Source organism: Lissotriton helveticus, chromosome 5_1 (genome assembly GCF_964261635.1).
Source record: "Lissotriton helveticus chromosome 5_1, aLisHel1.1, whole genome shotgun sequence".
Taxonomy (NCBI): Eukaryota; Metazoa; Chordata; class Amphibia; order Caudata; family Salamandridae; genus Lissotriton; species Lissotriton helveticus.
This window is the reverse complement of record NC_136065.1, coordinates 1414654611-1414676858: the sequence shown is the minus strand read 5'-3', so window position 1 is coordinate 1414676858 and position 22248 is coordinate 1414654611.

Sequence of the window (22248 nt, the reverse complement as noted above, 5' to 3'; positions counted from 1 at the left end):
AATACCACTATCAATACGGGGCGTTGGCCCCCTCCAAAAACTGCTAAATCCAAATTAGGGAGTGCGTCCCCTCGGGTGACACAGGACGCTGAGGGCAGTTACCTACAACTCCAAACCCACTTGGGTGCACAATCTCTGACCGTTTCAATGTCTACACACCTAATAATGCACAGGACGCCTTCTTCAGATCCTTGCTGAATGACCACTTTCGCTCCCCGGAGGGGTTGGTGATTCTTGGGGGTGACTTCAACATGGTTTGAGATTCCGCTGTGGATTGCAGTGCCATCCCATAACAGAATGCAGGGGCAATGTCAGATGCCTTGAAGAGGGACCTTACAGACTTGGGCCTGGCAGACGCCTGGAGATTTCATTCCCCGGACGTACGCGACTACACCTTCTACTCCCATGTCCACTGCTCTTACTCATGAATTTTATATTGTTTACTCTCCCACTCCCTGATACAGTCCCTGGAACCAGCTGATATCTCAGACGTATCCATATCGGATTACGCTCTTGTGGCGGTGACTTCTGAGCCCCGGCTAGACAATATGACACCCCCTTATAGATGGCGCCTTCCGCCCCATATCTTATGGGACCCAGAAGCCTAGACTAAGATTCATCAAGAGATCACGGCATTCTGATGTGAACACTGCCCCAGAACCACCTGCCGCCATGCGATGGGATGCTTTTAAAGCAACTATCCGAAGCATTATATCTTCTATCATTATTGCCCGCTCTCGAGTAGCCTGCCTGGTTGAAAACAATCTAAGCAATGAAACTAAGGCCCTAGAACGCAGAGAACACGCCACATCCTAAACAAGAAGCGCCTCACCATGTTACATGGCCAACTGAGACTGCATCGTACTAATAAGGTGGAACGATCACTTATGTCACTTAAACAGACATTCTTTGCAGGGGGAGACAAAGTCGGGGCCCAAATAATTAAGGCACATATTTCCAAAATCAAACATGAAGACAACACCTGGGCCATGTCTGAACGGGACAAAGGTCAAGCCTTTTCCAAGTTTTACACTAAGCTATACACTTCCGCTACTTGCTTGCCTGAGGAGACTTCCTCTTTCCTCAGTACATGCCCCTGGGAACCCATTGATACGCAACATGCGAAATTGCTAGAGGACCCGATCACTGTAGATGAACTACATAGAGCACTAAAATAACTCCTGATTAATAAAACTCCAGGATCGGATGGCCTTCCGGTCTTCTTTTACTGCATCTTCCTCCCCCAGCTTTAGGACCACTTACTCCACCTCTTTAAAACGTTTTCTGACTCAACAGCACTCACTTCCACGATGTCCGAAGCGGAGGTGGTTATCATACCTAAATCTGGGAAGGACTCATCTCTATGCACCTCCTACCGACCTATTGCCTTGCTTAACACGGACACCAAGATCTACACCAAGATACTGACGACCCGTCTCGAGCCGTACCTTCCGGGATTGATCGACCAAGATCAGGTGGAGTTTATCCTCTACCACCAGGGAGCAGACAACATTTAATGCGTTGCCCACCTTATTGAAAAGGTCCAAAGACGAGACATCCCAGCCTGCCTTGTATCCATTGACGCAGAGAAAGCCTTTGACCACGTCGAACAGCAGTTTTTTGCACGCAGTGCTCCATAAAATAGGCCTAGGGCAGACAAAGATTTACAAACTAATGGCCCCCTATACTTTCCCCACAGTGCAGTTCTGAATCAACGGTCAATTTGCACCTCTGATTTCGATACACAGGGGCACCAGACAAGGCTGCCCACTCTCTCCCCTCCTTTTTGCCATAGCAGTGGAACCCCTAGCTATTACTAAACACCTATCACCAGATAAAATGGGCATACCCTTTGGAGTCCACGATCACAAAGTATCCCTGTTCACAGACAATCTAATACTCTCACTCACCACCCCTGCTACCGCTATTCCGGTGTTAACTTCACTCCTCCACTCTTTTGTATTAGAACAGGATTCAAGATTATCTAAGACCAAGTCTAATGCTCTGAATCTTACGCTCTTGAACTATAGTGACTTCGATCTCCTACCCCTTTACATTGGTCAGGAGACTCGATCTGTGATTTAGGCCTTAATCTGACTCTGTCCCTCTCCTCCTGGACCCAAGCCAATAGACCAACTTGTAGAAGAGAAGTCTGAGAAGAACTGAGTAGCTTGTAAAAACTGCCAAGCTCCTGGTTGGGTCACCTTGATGCGGTAAAAATGACACTCCTACCTAAATAACTCTATCTTTTTCAAAGCCTGCCCACACTTATGCCCCAGATATATATCCAAAACCTTCAACGTGACCTAACCTCCTTCATATGGGGTAAAGGTTGTCCTCACTTTTTGAACAAAGTGCTTATGTTGCCCCGAGATCACGGCTGTCTTGCCTGCCCTAATCTCCTGGAATATTATTGGGCATCCCATCTTCAATACATATCGGAATGAGTGGTTTGCGTTCGCAAAAAGCACTGGATCCACATCGCTTGCAGGCCCTTGAGGAACTTAGCTGGGCTTTCCAGTACAGCGCGACCCCGCTGCGGGTACATAATCCCCCACAAATCAGTCCTGGTAATGTGGGACAAGATCACGATCCCTAGAGGCCTGACAACCTTCCCCTCACCCAATACGCCTATGATCCAAAACCCCATGTTCCCACCAGCTTTACAACCACATGCATTCCCAACCTGGAGTCAAGGAGAGTGCTCCATTGTTCAGGACCTCTTTGAGGGTGATACATTTAAAATCTTTAAATAATGCAAGCAATACTTCCATATTACTGAGTCCAATATACTTCAGAATTATCAACTTCGCCACTTGTTACTTAATCCCAAATACGCCTTGAAAGCCACTAGACCGCTTACCCCCTTTGAATCCTTGAAGGCATCCATGGACTAATATCTCTTACATATCAGATATTACAATGTTCACAACCCAATTGCCACCATACATACCAAAGGCAATGGGTACCTGACTCGGGAGAAGAGCTCTCCCCACAAAACTGTGAACAACTATGGCGTGACATCCCCAGAAATTACAGGAGCATTTGCTAACGTGAATCAGCATATAAACTAATGACACGCTGGTACTGAACCCCTTCACAACTGCAGAATATACTTCCCACTCTCTCCCCTCTGTGCTGGAGACGCCAATCAGCGACAGGGGACTTCATTCATATCTGGTGGTCATGTCTACTTTTAACAATGTTCTGGACAGAGGTCCTAAGCTGCATCAAGGACACAGTACCAAACTCCCCCTCAGTAAGCTTACTGGGTGTAAGACCAATGCAACTCAAAGCCATGACACACTCTGATACTGGGAGCAGCAAAAAAGTCTATTGCCCTCCTATTGAAGACAACGTCTCCCCCCCAATCTCTGCATGGTTCTTGTGCCTATGCCATGTCATGGCAAAGGAACTGCTGACAGCCCGCCTTACTCATACAGATACTAAATTCAAACACACCTGGCAACCCCTTATAGACCATCTCTCCCAAACCGAATATGCTCGCTACATCCCTCCTAGGCTACGTGGTTTCCAACTTTTTGATGGCTCTCTTTTTCCATATTTAAGAGATGATTGACAAATGAGGGGACTCACTGATGCAGGAGATTGATAGTGGCCCCCCTTCCCTGTAAAAACTAAGCATAGTGAGAGTGATTGCTCTGGGGCCCACCCCCCTCCTACCACAATTGTTTTGACCCCGACCGTCCATTCCTTATCTATTCCTGGTTCTCCCTTGTTTTTCTTCTTTTTTCTTAAGTGTTTCTTTGCTTAATCATCATATGTAGCACATCTACCAGAGGCTGCTGAAGCCACTTTGACCTCGATTGGGCCATGATGGGCTCTCTATATTCTAGAAGGCCCTACAATGCAGAATAAAAATGCATCACCTTCATTGCCATTAGTTCCTTTATATGGTATCCCTCTACTGTATGTATAATTGAGAACTTTTTACAACTGTACACTTTCTCAACCGTATCCAACGTTCAAGACCCTATATGCCTTTATGCTCATCTCAGGGAACTAGACTGTATTGGAGGGAACATATTCTCTTTATCAAATTGAATCTGTATTTCTCTTGATGACATACTCTGCTATCATGTGTGTATTCTTTGCTGTTTAGTACCTAAATGTTGCATGCATTGCATATATTTTTTGATGCCCTGAATTCTTACGCTGTCTTCCAATTGGCTTATGCCGAACATGCTGATGCTTGTACGATTTCTACTTACATTTTCTTTCAATAAACAGAGTTGAAACAAAATTAAAATGTTGATTTTTTTCAATATTTTTGAATTAACTAAAAAAAATGTATCATTTGTGTATTTGTTTGATGAATGCTTTTTCTGTTTTTTATTGTTTTGCTATTCAAATCATCAAAAATGCTTAGGCCGCAGTCCCTAGCTTCCAGTAACAACTGTAGGGGTTCCCTGGATTCCAAAAAATATTTAGTGGGGGTCCCAGGGATCCTGTAATGATTAAGTGGAGGTCCTCAAAAGTGAAACGCTTAAGAACCACTGCCCTAGATCATTGGGGCCAGATGTAAGCTTGGAAACACTCAGCTCAATTTTTGATTTTGTTGCCCCCATCTCTTATGCTCATGGTTTAAGAGTTTGCTTTTACCAGATATTTTATTGCAAATGTATTAACTGCTGCGTTCAGCTTCACACACATCTCTATTTGTTCACTTTTACTTAATGTTACTCACCTAGCTGCAATCTACTAAATGCTAAATGCTTATGCCACAGTAACTTCATACAAAATGATGTGGCCCCCCTGCAGAATGTCATGAGGGGCCCCTGCATCTCCCAGATCGCACAGATATTCATTGGTCTTGTGCTCAATGGGGGTCCACTGAACCGTTGCCCCTCCCTCCACTGCAGGGGTCTGCTTGTGAAAGCAGAGCTACTTTCCTGAGCGTTTAACCATTTCTTAATACATGCCATTGCACGCATTTCTGCCAGGCATACACTGGCATGGCTTAGAGGGTGAGGAGGGTGAAGAGGGACTCTCCAAAACAAGAAACCCTGGGGTCTCCCCCCCCTGGCTTATGACTTAACTGCTGTCATTTGGCCAGACTCTCCTTCATCTCTGAAATATTAGGTTTGTGGTTTAGAGTTGTGTTTAAAGGAGAAATTCATTTTTGGAAATGCTATTTTAGTTCACTCAAACTTAAATACATTTTTTAAAGTACAAAATGTAAAAGGATTATTTTTTTTAAAGATTAATATTCCATACCTTACACTTTTTTGTATGATATGTGATATATGAAGAGCGGAGGAACTGCCAAATGGCAGATTATGCACTGGGCTGTGCACTACCTGAGGACTTGAAAGGGGTCCTTATCTCTTTGCCAATATGGGATGTGCCTTTAAGAGTTCATGTGCAGTGCAGAGGGGAAATCTTTCATTTGATTGGGGCTGTCTTGCATGAAAAATCAGGGATCCCCGCTAACCAAACAAACGTGCTACTATACTTTGCATGGGAACAGGAGGATTATACCTAGCATATAAAAACAGGGTTCCTTCTCCTGGATTCACTAAAACATAAATGGTGTTCATATACCAACACCATTTATGTTTTAGTGAATCCAGGAGAAGGAACCCTGTTTTTATAAGATTGTTGACCCAATCCTTTTCCTGTCAGAAAGGGTAGCTCCCCATATATATTTTTTGGATTATACCTAGCATACATGTCCACTATGTGAGCAGTTTCAGACTGTGCCTCTTTGAAATGCTTCTCTGGTGCCTTGTCCTGGGTATCCCACTCCAGGTAAAGACTGATCATCTTGTTTATATGTACTTGAATGCATTATTTCCTCGCCTTGAAAGAGTTTTAATTGCCTCTCCACCCCTAGACAGAGAGTGGCCCCGGGAATCTACTAAACGGTATTTATAACACCACCAAAACTACTCCTCTGCCACTATGTTCTAGGGATCACAGGGGCACAGTGCTTAATATGTAAAAAAAACAATGCTTAATTTGTAAAATATGAAGTGCAGGTGCTCACAGTCTTTAACGAGGCTTCACCCACTTCCCCGGCTCCGGCCACTCCCTCCAGTGGGCCCACCCACTTCCCTTTATTGGCTCCACCCACATCCACAAGCCTTAACACATCGGAGTCACCTCCTCCCTTATTGAGTTCCGCAAGAAGATGAAGGGCTGGCTCTTCACAAAAGCAACTCAGACACCTCACACCTACACGCCTGCCCAAATCCCTGGATACTCTCCTGGGTGATTAGCTCACTATACAAATCAATATAACATAATATAACATATTGGAAGCCTATGACAAAAACCTAAAAGTGAACTCAAATTAGAGAAAGGTCATTTGAGGACTTGAGGCAGCTTTGCAAACAAAAGAAAATGTGCTTGCACTGCGTTGTTTAAAACAAAGAAAAGAATGAAGGAAGGAATACATTAAAGAAGGCAGTAACAAATGCAGGCTGGAAGAGGAACACTGGAGTAAGGAAATAAATAAGTGATGGATGAAAGAAGGGGGAAACAAGAAAAAAATGTGAAAGGAAGAAATGAAGAGATAGAAGGAGAAACACACCATGTATGTTTGTAAAGCACATATTCACTAGAGGGGGCCTTGACACCAAATTAAAAATGTTGTTATCCAGCTCAATTGCACTAATTTTATCTAAAGATGAAAGACTGAGTGGCCACACCAAGGTTTCAATTTATGACCCTGATATAGAACACAGATTCCTGGAGTAAATATAAACATATGTGCAAGAAGGAAAACATTAAAAGGGAGCATGAGGGAGGAGAGGTCTAAAGGCAGAGATAGAAGCAGTAGACAATGCGAAGAAAAATGTGGAAAGCAGAGATTGGGGTTGCAAGATTGGAGTGGAACGTGACGAGAAGAAAAAGTGAAAAGAGGAGTAAGGCAAGGGAAGAAAAGCGGACAGTGGGGAGCATGTGAGAGTAGAGTGGAAGGGAAAGATGGAAAGGTGAACAATGCAAAGCATTTAATGAGGGGAGGTGGCGATTAAGAGAAAACGCAGATGTAGGACAGAAAGTGCAGTAAGATTGGAGAGAAGTGAAGGAGTGAGGTGTGAAGGGGAGAAAGAAAAGCAGATACTGAGATAGAGCAAGCAAAGAGTACACCTCTGCTTTATTAAATATACAGTCATTAATTATGTAAAGTTGAGAGGTGACAGGAGTGTATAATTCTTGGCCTGTCTCATCAATGCACAGCAGTGTTGTCCAAGACACACAATAGCGATTCTTTAACTGTTTTAAGTATTAGGCCATAAAAAGATGTTTTGTTATGTCACAAAAATTATTCCTGATAAAACATAATAAAGTGTCAGTTAAACCATTGGGATTACGCCTTGATGGAGAACCACACTTTCATGCTTCAAACAAATAGTTCTATTGCATGATCAGACTATAAATTGTAAAATCCCACTGCCACCTATTTTCTAATGAAGTCAGACATTCAACTCCATTCAGACAGGCTTCCACACATACTGATGAACTAATAAAGAACAAAATTCAACTGAGTCCTGCCGCCTGTGCTATATTAGGATTGTAATTTATGATCAGCGAGTAACAAAAGGACGTCTTTGACAAAAAACAGAAACCCACTGAGCTATCCACATAAATATAGTTCTGTCATCTGCATGGTACATGTTCTATATTACCCCTCTGTGCTACAGTCAAACCTTCAATTAGACAAAACTCTGATCTCTCTCCAACAGGGACATAAGGCTGTAAGCATGCAGCAGGGGTTTACGGGACAAGGGTCTTTGGAGGTGAAGAGAAGGTGTGGGGCGATGGATCTCAGCAGGCTTGTGGGGGTGGGGAGAAGTACAGAGCGCCCTACACAGCCTAGCCCCTCTGATAGCACGTTTTGAATCAATGCTATTTTTCTCAAGGTCAAAGCTGAGAAATTCCCTGTGTATCCTCTCTCTGGTTAGGGGGTAATTGGGAAAGCCTCCTGGTTCGAGTGGCCAAGACTGAGAAGGGCTTTGCGGTCTCATGTGCAAACTCAAAGTATGGATACTCAGGGCCCAGTGCAAGCTTTAATACAAAGCAATGGTGGGGAGGGTTGCTCTGAGAGTGAGTGAGGGAGCCATGGGGTACTGTAACAGGAGTGAGTGAGTGTTGTTGCAGGTAGGGGCATTGTGACACAGAGGGGTTTGGGACTGTAAGCAGAGGGGCACTGAGATACAGGTGAGAAAGGCACTTTGGAGAGAGGGAGACTGGGATAGTGGGAGAAGGCCACTGTGGAGACAGGGGCACCATCGGAGGTAGCGGTGGGGCACAGTCACAGTGGCAGGCATGGGAAGTGTTCTTCAAGGTGCTTGTGACTGCAACGGTGCCCATTGCAGAAGGGAGAGGACGGGTGTGATAGAGACGAGATGGTACTGGGACAGGTAGGAGCGTGGTACTAATACACTGACTGGCTGGAAGAAATGTTTTCACTTTCGGAACACCTTCAGCTGCTTCCCGTATTTTGCTATTATGCTGCAAGGCTTTGTCTGGGCTCCAGAGGCAGGCAGCTACTGGGCAGTTTCCTGTGGGTGCCACTGTGCAGGAATTTATCGATGGTGTCCCATGGCCAAGCACTATTCTGTCACCTGTAGGATAAAAGTCGTGTGTGTAAAATAACGCAAACACAAATCACCTAACCTTGCAGCTTTGACTACGCTGGAAAGCGCAGACTGCTGGGTAGCACAGTTGAAATTATGCTCCCAGTTCAACGTTCGTGCAGTTTATACTGCGCACGACACAACACACCTGCCCTTCCCCTACCCTGAAGACCAGGCACTGGTGCACGCCAAAGCAAGCACACTAGTAGCATGAACCAAATCTGAACGTACAGCTGCAAAAACCTCGCTCGAGGCTGGGACTTTTTAATGGCCTGTGCACAGTGCTGGCTGTGCATGGGAGAAAAATTCAATAGACCCGGCCCTGAGAAATAGGTGCAGGTGCTCAGCACCTGAAAGCACCTGCACAAATTAAGCACTGCAAAAAATATAAGTGCCAGGGCCCTCGTCAGGAGGCAACTGCAGCTTTCAACATCTATTGCCTGTGCAGGGCCGGTCACCCCACGCACCTCGCTCACTCCTCCGTTTGTGAGTCCAGGCTGCCCCTTTCCCGCCGAGTGCCGCCGCTGCCCGCAGCTGTGCTCCTGATCCTGCGCTGCTGCTGATTTTGCCCTGTTGCACTGTGTGTGTATTCTTTCCCCGTTTGTACCTTAGCTGTACTGTGTGCGTTATCTCCCGGTATTCTTTCCCTTTTGTGCCCTGCCTCATTTGTGCTGTGTGTGGCATTCCCCGGTTTTGCTCTGCCTTAGTTCTGCCTCATTGTTTTCTCCCTCTGTGCCCCTGGTTGTGCCCAGCCCCTGCCGTGTTCCCGCCACCTCCCCGCTCCCCGCCGCTGCCCCCCTGCGGCCCCGCCCCCTTTCCCCGGTCGCCCTTCCCTATTCGCCGCCCCGCACCCGCCTCCCAGCTGCTCCTCCCTCCCACTCTCCACATATGGCAGAGTGGCAAACATGCAGCGTTGATGCGCAGCGGGCGCGCCGATTGTGCGCCAAAGGCGCACCCATCTGCGCCCGTCCGCGCCTGGACCGCGCCCAGCACCCGGACCCCTGGACCCCGCAGACACCAGCCCACCCGCCGGACCTACAACGCCACGGAAATCAACGCACTCAACACCGGCCGGACCCATGGATGCTACCGAGCTACCCCGAGACGCAACCACGGACCCTTCAGCTGCCACTCCTGCAAGTTCACCTGCATCCGGGCCTGCACCGCACCCGCACCCACCGCGACGACCCCCAGCAGCAACCACCTGAAGTGCATCCTGCTCAACACCCGCTCCGTCCACAGACACGCCGTAGAGCTCTGGAACCTGCTCGACACCACATCCCCAGACGTCGCCTTCCTCACAGAAACATAGATGAACGCCTCCTCAGCACCCGACATCGCCATCCCGGACGGATACAAGATCACCCGGAGGGACCGCGGCAATCAGACCGGAGGAGGCATCGCCATCATCCACAAGAACACCATCTGCATCACGACCAGCACCGACGGCACCCTCACATCCGCCGAACACCTGCACTTCCAGATCCACACCGATCCCAAGACCACCCTCAGAGGCACCCTCATCTACAGACTCCCGGGACCACGCACACAATTCAGCGAAGACATCACCGACTTCATCAGCCCGCACGTCCTCCCCTCCGCTGACTACATCCTCCTAGGGGACCTCAACTTCCACCTGGAGAACCACGACGACCGCAACACCACCACCCTGCTGGACAACCTCGCCAACCTCGGACTCAAGCAGCTGGTGACCACCCCCACCCACTACGCCGGACACACTCTCGACCCCGTCTTCTCATCCAGCAAGGACATCGCCTTCAGCCACACCACTGGGCTCCACTGGACGGACCACAGCTGCGTCCACTTCAGCTTCAGAAAGAACACGATCCACCACCACCAGCAACAGGTTGCACGCAGAAGCTGGAACAAGATCACAGCCAATCAGCTCGCCGCATCCCTGAGCCGGGACCCCCCCGCCAGCTCAGCGAGCCGCCAACAACCTCACGAAGTGGATCAGCAACTGCGCAGACGACCTCGCCCCTCTGAGGACCCCGCCTAGAAGACCCGGCTGTAAGAAAGCACCATGGTTCACTGACGAACTCAAGAGCTCCAAGAAGAACTGCCGAACCCTTGAGAGAGCCTGGCGCAGAGACCCAACACCAGACAACATGACCACCCTCAAGCTCGCCACCCGAAAACACCACCAACTGATCCACACCACCAAGAAAACCGCCTTCAAGGAACGACTGGACAACAACGCACACAACAGCAAGGAACTCTTCAACATTGTCAAAGAGCTCTCCAACCCCAACGCCGGAAACAACAACATCACCCCATCTCAAGACCTCTGCAACTCCCTCGCCTCCTACTTCCACAACAAGATCGCAGACATACACAACAGCTTCGTCACTCAGCCTACGCACCCCACGACCGCACCACCACCCCCCACCGCCACCCTCCGTGCATGGACCCCGATCAACACCGAAGAAACCCGACGCACGATGAACTCCATCCACTCCGCATCTCCAACCGACCCCTGCCCTCACCACGTCTTCAACAAGGCCGACGCCGTCATCGCACCCCACCTACGAGACATCATCAACGCCTCCTTTGACACCGCTACCTTCCCGGAAAGCTGGAAGCACGCCGAACTCAGCGCCCTACTGAAGAAACCATCAGCAGACCCCACCGAACTCAAAAACTACCGCACGATCTTGCTCCTCCCGTTCCCGGCCAAAGTCATCGAGAAGACCGTTAACAAGCAGCTGGCCGCCTTCCTCGAGACGAACGGATCCCTCGACCTCTCACAATCCGGCCCTCACGGGCCAACCACAGCACCGAGACCGCCCTCATCGCAGCCACTGATGACATCCGAGCCCTGCTCGACAACGGGGAAACTGCGGCCCTCATCCTCCTGGACCTCTCCGTGGCATTCGACACTGTCTGCCACCGCACCCTAGTGCAGCGCCTCAGCAACGTCGGAATCCTAGAGAAGGCACTGGAATGGGTCATCTCCTTCCTCGCCGGAAGAACACAGAGAGTCCGCCTCCCCCCGTTCAAATCAGAAGCCACCGAAGTCATCTGCGGCGTTCCTCAAGGCTCCTCGCTCAGCCCCACCCTCTTCAATGTCTACATGAGCCCCCTTGCGGCCATCGCACGCCAACACAACCTCAACATTATCTCCTACGCCGACGACACCCAGCTGATCCTCTTCCTCACCAATGACCCCGACACCGCCAGAGCCAACCTGCATGAAGGGATGACAGCCGTAGCCGAATGGATGATGAACAGCCGCCTGAAACTGAACTCAGACAAGACGGAAGTCCTCATCCTGGGCTCCTCGCCCTCCGCCTGGGACGACACCTGGTGGCCCCCACCCTGGGCAGCGCACCCAAACCAACGGACCACGCACGCAACCTGGGCTTCATCCTGGACTCCTTCCTCTCCATGACCAGACAAGTCAACGCCGTCTCCTCGTCGTGCTTCAACATCCTGCGCATGCTACGTAAGATCTTCCGGTGGATCCCCACCGAGACCAGGAAGACGGTCACCCAGGCCCTCGTCACCAGCCGACTGGACTACGGCAACACCCTCTACGCCGGAACCACCGCTAAACTCCAGAAGAGACTCCAGCGGATCCAGAATGCATCAGCAAGACTCATCCTCGACATCCCCTGACACAGCCACATCTCCGGACACCTGAGAGACCTGCACTGGCTCCCGGTCAACAAAAGAATCACCTTCCGGCTCCTCACCCACGCACACAAAGCCCTGCACAACCAAGGCCCAAGATACCTCAACAGCCGCCTCAACTTCTACACTCCCACACGCCAGCTTCGATCGACCAGCCACGCCCTCGCCGCCGTCCCCCGCATCCGAAGAGCCACCACAGGAGGAACGTCCTTCTCCTACCTGGCCGCCAAGACTTGGAACTCCCTCCCGACCCATCTCCGCCTGACCCAAGACCACCTCGCATTCAGGAAGCAGCTCAAGACCTGGCTGTTCGAGCAGTAGAGGACCCCCCCCCTCCTCAAGCGCCTTGAGACCCTCCGGGTGAGTAGTGCGCTATACAAATGCAATGATTGATTGATTGATTGCCAGTGCTGTCAATGAAAGTACCAACAAAACTACAAACCATCACACTCCAAGAAGTTTTAAACATTGTTTATCCTGCATGCGAAACAACGCATGCCATTTCAACGCGGTCATTACAATGACCACGTTGTTACATTGCATGCCATTACAACGCAAGCTGTTACAACGGCTTGCTGTAGGGGGCAGAAGGTGTTTGATTTTAAATCCAACACCTTCCCCACTGTTGCACAGACTGGAGTTGGAATAGTAAATTATACTATTCCAACATCCAGCGCCCCCCCTACAGCAAGTTGTTGTAATGACTTGCGTTGTATTGGTATGCGATGTAACAACGCAGTCGTTGTAATGACTGCGTTGTAATATCATGCGTTCTAAACGCATGCGTTATAACGTGGCCTATTCCAAGAAGTGTGACAATTCAAACTATTTCAGGCCACCAAAATCTATGAGAATGGCTTAGGTGGCAGATAGTTTTTAATTTTTAACATATTTAATTAATAAATAACTGTATTTGTTCTAATTTCTAAATTACTCAGACAGTGCCACCTTGTAGCAGAGTGTCACAGTGCTGGTGGTGACAATTAAGTGCTGGTGCCACCTACTCAAATTAAGCACTGCAGGTGCAGATTAATGTAGTGCGCTCCTGGGATTTGCATTAAGCAGCATCCAGTGGGAGTCTGCACTAGACACATGCTTGCAGACTTCAAGGGAACATGCTCATATAATATGTTCCATGGTGTCCTAGAGACAAGGACCCTTAGGCACTGTGTGCTGGATATATCTATGATGATGCACAGTCTCTAGCTGCAGTGTCAGGGTGCACAACGAAAGGGTTGCATGCAATGATAATAATTATAGGTTTTCGATTATGTAAATATTTTCTCTTGCAAACTACCAGTTTTTCTCACGATTGATATGCGTAGCTCATGACATTTTCTGCACAGGGCTTGTATGTTAAGACTTGACTTTTGCGCTTTGCTTTAAAATTGTCCTGGCATACAAAGTGGGCAGAAGGTCACATTTCAAACTCAAAAACGAATGCAAATGGTATAATAACACACACTTTTTAGGCTTTCCACATAATCTCCTGTGCAGAAATTACTTGAGTTTCTCCCAAGGTTTTTTAAATGTATGAAAATGGCACATCTATTGTACAACTAAATAGCATTTGCAACAGAACCCTTTTCAGTTTGAAGGCAACAGTTACAAAAGAGTGTAAATGTAGGAAAATCAGGTAACCCTGTGACCAAGGGGTAGGCCAACAAGTAAGATGTACCTCAGTATTAATAAGCATGTGCAAAGTTTTTATTATGAGAGTCATGTTTTGCATATATTATGCAAGACGTAGATATGCAAGACTTTGATCGCATAGTACAAACTTTCCACAAGAATAATAAAGTTTATTTGTCATAAAGTGCTTAGTCAACTAAATCTCAGAGTATTGTTTATTACTTAACTGATTTGTATTTGGCCAGTGGCTTTATCATGAAAACAATTAAATTCATATTGATGTTTAATGGACGCCAAAGAAAAAGGAAAGGATGGAGGGAGCAGTGCGCCAGACAACAGGTGTTACTACTGTTGTAAACCTCAATCATACTTATATTGACCACAGAAAAATGAAAGGCTGAGAGCCCCACCGGGACTCTAATCTGTGACCTTCAGGTTTCTCCAGGACCTCCATCGGCCCACGACCTCTCTCACAATACAACCCACGGGTCACTACATCTGAAGGCATTTAGACAATACTGCTATTGCTCAGGAAAGGGATGAGCCTCATGACCCACTTGAGGCTCCACCTCCTATGAGTCATGCCCCTCCGCACTCTCATCAATGGTAATCAAAAGCATATGTCATGCGTTATCTTCTGATAACTGTGTGAAGAAGGAGGAGTTCAGGGAAAGATGTATGGGGCTGCCACTGGCTTGGAGCAGGAGATAAGAGTGGGTGAGAAGTGTACATATATGTGTGTGTGAGTGTGTGTGGGTCACTGTCACATATGTGTCAGTGTGTGAGTAAAATCAACATAGCAGTAGCAGAAACAAAGGGCGGACAAAGCAGGGCTCATACTGTAAAACGACTTCGGATGACACAACAGGCTCGAACAATTTCTCCTTTATCTGTAACTTCACAGTACGTAGAATCATGGGTGATTTCTTTAGTTATAAGTATCTTTGAGTGTTGTTGCGTTTAAACAGGAGAGGTGAGAGTGTGAGGGGGAGTATACATTGATACATATTTAGATTCATGTGTGTGCAGTAAGTATGCAGAGGGTACTATAGGATCTATTGCTATTGCATCACAGAGGTGAAGACTTCAGTGATTCCTGATGTTTGTACCCTCCATCAGTAAGGGTCATAAATAGCATAATACTCTAACGCGATCTGCAGATATGCTTTATGCCTTGCTCTTTTGTTATGTATGGCAGTTAAAAGCACACTTGTTGAACCAGAATTCAAGGGTTTTAATCATGCACTGAGACGCGATCACACTGAACAAACCATTTGATTATTAGCTGAGTTGTTTTCCTTTGCAAAGTATTTGTAACATGGATTCTGTGCGACCCTAAGCAGCCAATAGCTTTTACAGCCTTCTGTCTTCGGGAACCACGCGTTATTTGACATTTTGTGCTGTAATAATAAATGTGTGACTTTTCGTATATTTATTTCTATACTGTGTTATTGGGCTACACTTATTTTCACTGGCATTGCATGTATGTACAAGATAACACACGAATGCAATTCTTCCGTTAAACAGTGTGTAGAAGTGCACACGACTCTGTTAGTTTTAAGTCCCTGGGAGAGCAGTTCAGTTGAAGCATTGGGAGGAGAATGCATTTCAGAGTTTCGGTTCTAGACAAAGTTCATTACATCTTTAATTTCGGCCAGAGTAGGATGTGACCCAAGGCCGGGCAGAGTGAACGCTGTCTCGTTAGAGCTCGTCCCTTTCTCGGGAGTGCCAGGGATTTGAATCTCTTGAGAGCGGATGTCCCACAGGACTCTCGGCTCGCGCTGTGAGGAGGCATCCTGCTGAGGCGCCGTCTCGCGCAGGCCACCGTGTCCCCCTAGTGCCCGATCCATAACGCTGCCGACGCTCGCTCGCACGCGCCGCTGCACGGGAAGGATGCCTGGCAGCCCGTCATTCACCCACTCTTTCGCGGGGAACATTCTCATATGACATACGTAAACAAACACATGCCTTCCTTCTCTATCCACAGTGGGTGCAATTTTATTTTAATTGGTGGTATGTCTGCCCCACTATGTGGTAAACTGCCCCCCCTCCCCCACCCACCTCTCGCTGCTGTCTATCTTAACCACATTTGATACCACGCAAAACGAATTAGCCCCGTGCAGATATCTCTTCTACTTGTGCTACAGAACTGCCAAGTGTAGCCGACCTGCAGCTTCGAGCACACTAGCCAGAATTATCTACACACTAGCCAGAGTTAAAATGAAAGTGGGTAGATTACCTGAAATTAAAGTCGGCCTGTCCGGATAGGGCAGCGGAGGGAGGGAGGGTGGGTGGAAAGCTCAAGCGACATAACTGCATTAGCAAGCACGCTTTTATTATTTCGAGGCGCTGGGCGGCTGTTTACACTGCGCACGTGCCTCCCGGGATCCCAGGGCTCAGCGAGCGCGAGGCATGCTGCAAACAGGACAGGTGCTACTCTACCTTGCTCTGTAATACTTAGGGTCTGCTCCGGAGGCAGGAGGAACTCCCTGCAACTTTCCAGGTCCAGGACGGGCGCCTTCTTCTGGCAGAGGTCCGTGATAATGAGCAGTGCCCTCTGACACAAGTTGGCATTGTCCTCCTTAGTGGCACTCATCGCCCAAAGTGCATCGTTCACCCCCTCCTGCCCCTCGCAACTGAAACCAGAAGTGCGGGCTCTGAAACTGCGCCCGGCGCGCGAGAGCAGCCCCCCTCCAGGCAGGTCAGTCCTTTTCTGCAGACATCCATGCAGTCGCCAGGCATGTGCCCTCCGCTCCCACTCCGTGCCGCCCTTGCCTGGCAGCCTGGGGGCACTTTGCACTCACTGGCTCTTCTCTGCAACCCCGGCGCTGCCTTATGATTTTTCTTGGTTCCTCTGAGATCAGATATCTGTTTACTGCCAAGGCGTGGTTCAGACAGAGAGATCCTCCTACTAAATCAGTGTGATATTCTAATGCTAAATATTAAAGCTGCAGCGCAGCAGAGGCAAAGCATTAACCCCTCGTGCAATTAGCAGTCTCTCGGCTGAAAGGAGGCTCTCCCCTGCTCATATGCAAATGACATGCTTTTGTGAGCACCCTTCAGACACTCTGTGCACACCAGGGGAAATGCCACGGACATGTCAAATATGTGAAAGGATGTGACATGAGCTTTTACACAGATATATCTCATAGTGTGCCAGAAAGGCGTTGTAATGATCGTGTGTCATGGGCACACTGCCCCTCCTCACAAAAGTACCGTGGCACACACACACACACACACACACACTAAAAGCAACGCTGCAGAACTGAAAAAAAGAACTGCTAACTGCCTCTTTATCCAACAAGGAAGATATTAATGAAAAAATGACTGTCCGTTAAAAAAAAGTCTTTCAACAAATAACGCGTTTACCTGCTTAAATAATAGGTTTTATTAGTTAAACGTAAGATTCTCTTTCTTTAAAATGTGTATGGATTTAAATGTAAACTATGTTTCTGCACTGAGTTACCTGTTTGATCAATCCTTTCTAAATATGAACTTACAAACCGAACAAAGTGAATACTCGCCCCAGACGGCCAAGACAAGCATACATACATTGATGAAACATAATGGTCTCTTTAAACCATAGCCGAGTAAGGAGCTAGTTTTATATAGTTCACACCCTGAACTGAATTACTAGTAGATTCTCCCAAATGTGTCAGCAAAGGATAGTGAGAAACAGTGACAAAAAAGTATGTGCCCTGGATCACACAATTTGGTGGATAGGCCAGAAGTTGAGGCAAAGTTTTCAGTCACACAGTCTGCCACCCAGCCACTGGACAGTGTTTACTCCTAGCATTAGTTTTTTTGCTTGGTTACCTTTCAAAACGAAAGTAGTACACTAAGTTCAACATAGTCAATTTGTAATATACAAACATCACATGATAAATCAATCTGATACTATACAAGATTATTCTATGGAATACAAACTGACTAGATTCAGTCTCACAGGTGGTGACAGCACGAAAGAGGGTCCATATTTGAATATATAGAGTAATTCACTAACAACATTCAATAAAATGCATCTGTGTTATGTAAAAAATATAAAGTTAAACCCAAGACACCACAATCAGTTGATATATGTACATCAGTGAGTTCTATCGACTTACCAAACCATTCCAGGAAAACCCAGTACCTTAATGGTGAAAATTCAAAATAGATCTAAACAACGATGTCTGAGCACCCACACACCTTCCTTTCAGATAATGTGTTTGAAGGCACAGTTCTGTGCAGTGCAGCTCCGTTCTGTAGTTACATCTCCATACATTTCTTGTTCAATTAACACTAATGGTTGAGTGGAAATGGGTCAAGGTGAAGCACTTTTGGCCTTGCTTCCTGCTGTCCTTTGTTCAATAGATCAATGCATATTAGTGTCGTACAAGGTTGCACTAGGGAGGGAGAGCATGGAAAAGGCCTGTATGCAGGTCCTGGCTCTCAAAGTGCTTGGATTTACCAGGGGAATAAGGGCCAGGCCAGAGCCAGACCTATGACCTGAGTCAGGTTTGAACCTTCATTTGGTCAGCTGCCTGTAGGTGTTATTAAGATCACAAAGCACTGCAGCCTCAAAGTCAATCTAAGCCTTTCCAAGCCAATCCAATCTTTGCCCTATTTGGACTGATACATGAAGGCAGCAATGCGGCTGGTGCTTGGCCCTAAGATTACAGTACTCTTTGCAGGAAATCCTCAGGCATAGAGTCACTTCACTTTGTGAACTTGTGCACACCTTTTGGGGGAGCCAGCGTATGCCCAGCTTGTGCCACTCAGTGGCTTGTAACAAAAGATAATGGGCCCCCTGCAGAATGTGAAAAGGGACCCTTGAGTCACCCATCTATCAAAGCTATTTATTGGCCTTGGGCTGAATGGATGCTCTCCTGAAGGGTTATGGGGCCCTTGAAAGGTTGCCCCTAAACCGCACGGGCTGCAGGGCTTGAGTTATGCCCTTGTCATCCTTGCTGTAGGTCTACTACTCATCCCTGCGCGTCAAGCCAACTCGAAGAGCTGCTAAAGGTGGACGGTCATTGATGGGAGATCGGGAACTGGAAGGAAAGTACTGGCAGTGTCAGAACGAACATCAGAATCCCCCTTCTTACTATTTTTTTCTTGTTTGTCTCTATTTTTAAGAACAATTCCATTGCAGATAAATTATTCTTTCAGAACGTTAAAATCATTGCCGCCATTTTCTGGGGACTGCACAGCTTTGATTACGGGTGGAGCAAGGGTGCCCGAAGTGAGTCGTGTAATTTCTTACTTGCTGATACTGAACTTCCTCGTGGCCTATAGGTATTGCTTTCAGTTTGCTTACAGCCCCCTCCCCCTCTCCGGATTCACTCAGACCGCAAGGTAATGCAGCGGGCGGAATAACTAGATCAGAGTAGTCTGGGTGGGGAGCCTGATGCGCGGCTCTCGGCAGCTGATTCTTCCTCTGGCACTAATAGGAAAGCGTACGAAGCATCCGAGGGGGCAGGCCAGCCCTTTAATGTTTGTTCTCTGGGATTCAGTTGCAGGTTGCCAATGGTGCCCTAATAGGACCGAATTATATCAGGGTCTTCAGGCCGGTGCCACAAAAACAACATCATATATAAATTGACCACGAGTCAGGAATTGAACAGCAGATGATAATGAACACTTTAATGAACCTGTAAGATTTGAGTGCCGTCTGTCCATCGCTGTGCATCAACATGAATGGGCTGAAGAGAAAGGCCTGTTTGTCCGTCACGCTGTGACGCACCATCTCTCGCTCTCTATGGATGTTAATGTCAACCATTGCTCTCAAGCTTTTGAAGGGCGCAGTGGCCCTGCCAGACCACAACTCGAAAGTATATCGCAGTTCCTTCCTTCTTTATGACAAATACACCAGTTTCCCTTTGAAGAGAAAGCATGTCACCACAGGGCTTTAATAGGCCGGGTCTCACCGGTGCTGAGCACCGGCAGTTTTTTAAAGGGGGCCTCGAAACGGGTCTCTATCGGGCTCTGTTTTGTGACCTGCTCACTTCTCACTAGTGGAGAAGTTACACATGACGTCATGCCGAGCGTTTTAGGGGAAGGGGATCCTTTAAATAGAGTCATTTTCTCTCTGGGTTTACCTTCTATGTTTGAAACTCATGAGCAGCAACATTGTCGTGGAGCCACCAGGGCTTTAAGTGGAAGCTTTTTCGATATTATATACAAGCCATAGTTGCTGCTTATGTATCTTATGCAACTAACAACCATAGACAGAGCCAATAGTCCTGACTTGTAGCTATGATGTTACTTGTTGTATCATACATTTGGATGCAATGACAGAAACAGCAAAATACAAGTCGGGTGGCACACTATGCTACGCACAGATTTTTAGCTTATGTGTATTTAAGCCACACCCTTAATTACAATGGTGACACCCCTTTGAGAGACCCCCAGTTTTTTCATCCCACTTAAAGCCCTGGGTCACCCCCACAATTAGGGGACTTCAGTGTGAAGGACCTTTAATAACAGCGGTCATCTTAGAAGCAGGAGACTCGCTCTTTCTTCCCTGTTTCCTGACCTCCTGTACTGATTAATGCCTTAGTTCTTTCACACTCCTCACCTCTGAAATACTCTCCCCATATCGATATGTTCTGCTTCTGATCGCTCTGTTTTCAGGAAGCTACTAATGGAACATCCGTTTACCAGGGCCGGACTGAGAACCAAAACCGGCCCTGGCAAAGTGCTCGGCCGGCCCCCCCAACCCCGGGAGGGGGGGGACGGACGGGGGTGTTGGGGGTGCGACCGCGCTCATTGCCAGGGCCAGTTTTCGGCCGATTTTGTTACAGGGCTGTTTTTGCAGCAACGCTGCAAAAACGGCCCTGTAACAAAAATGGCCCAACAGGGGCCCAAAACCGGCCCCCACCCTTGTGGCGCACCGGGGATTGCCCGGTGCCTGCAACAGCCAGTCCGGGCCTGCTGTTTACTGTAGCAGAGTAGGTGTAAAGGTTTTGTACCTGTAAAGACGCTTGTTTTTTTTACTCTTTGTTGCTTCTTGCTTGTTGAGCACCTTGGGTAAAGGTATTACAAAAAAAACGAATCAACAAATAAATAATCCTTCCCCCGTAACCAAACGTGGAAGTTATGGAAAATATTGTACCCTATTTGTGCCTCAGGGAGGTTTTTTGACAAAATTGTATTGGATTATAAGCACAGCTCTGACCTCTCTGAGAGCACTAATACCAATGAAAATTTATATAGAGCACAGAAACTTCTAGCCCATGGCACACGAAAAATAAAACAACAATTATAGCTTCCTTAATGCTACTCGTTTTTTATTTCAGAACGATGGAGTGCTGAGATTGAAACCTCTGCCCTGGAAATTCTTGAGGAGGAACTGCACGCACATGTATTCCTTCTGTTTTAGTGCAACTTTATTACAGTCTTGAGAAGTGTATGTCACCTCAGTCACTTCACTCACCCAGCTGTCATGCGATGTGGAAGTCCGATTGTATAGCAAGATATCTGTGAGAATGTGCCCACTTTCTTCATCGTTGCCCCAACTTTTTGCTGAATTGCTGATGTACTTTGACTGAGTGTGCCCTGGGCTCCTGCTATTCAGGCGCCCAGGACCTATGCTCTTTTCCTAAAACTGCATTGAAGCCAAAACCTGATTGGCATCTCTGGCCACAGGTCAGCCTCTGGTAAATGGTACCACAGGTACCCAGGGCACTGTGACTAGAGAAGGCCTATAAGGGCTGCAACACTTATTGTGCCACCCTTAGAGGTCCTGTACCATTACACTCACACACTGTCTTTGCAGGCCGCGTGTTTTGGTGCAGAACAAAGCGGAGGCAACATGGCACACATCTCTGTGTGCCATGCCTACAACCCACTGCCCTGGCATAGGTCAGTTAGCACTCTAGCTGGGTGCACTATACCAGTGGTGAGGGTCCAGGTGCATGAGCCATGTACCCCTGCAGTGTCTAAGTCAATTCTTAGACCTTGTAAGTGCAGTTCTGCCATTAAGAGTATGTGGTGCTGGGAGTGTGTCATTACAAACTCCACAGCACCATAATAGCTACCCTGAAAACTGAGAAGTTTGATATCAAACTTCTCAGCACATTAAATCCAAACTGATGCCAGTGTGGGATTTAATGAAAAATGCACACAGAGGGCATCTTAGAGATGCCCCCTGAAAACAAACCTACTACTAGTGTCCAGGCTGAGTGGCTGCTTTCAGATGCTACCACCAGACATGTTTCTGGACCCCTGGGCCAAGAGCCTGCTGCTCTCTGGGGACTGAAACAATGCACATACTGGGACGAGGTGCCGAGCGTCCTCCCCCAGGATGGGCAGGTTCACAATGAGGAAGCTTCAAAGGCTTGCCACCTTTGTGAGCTTTCACAGACCACTTGCG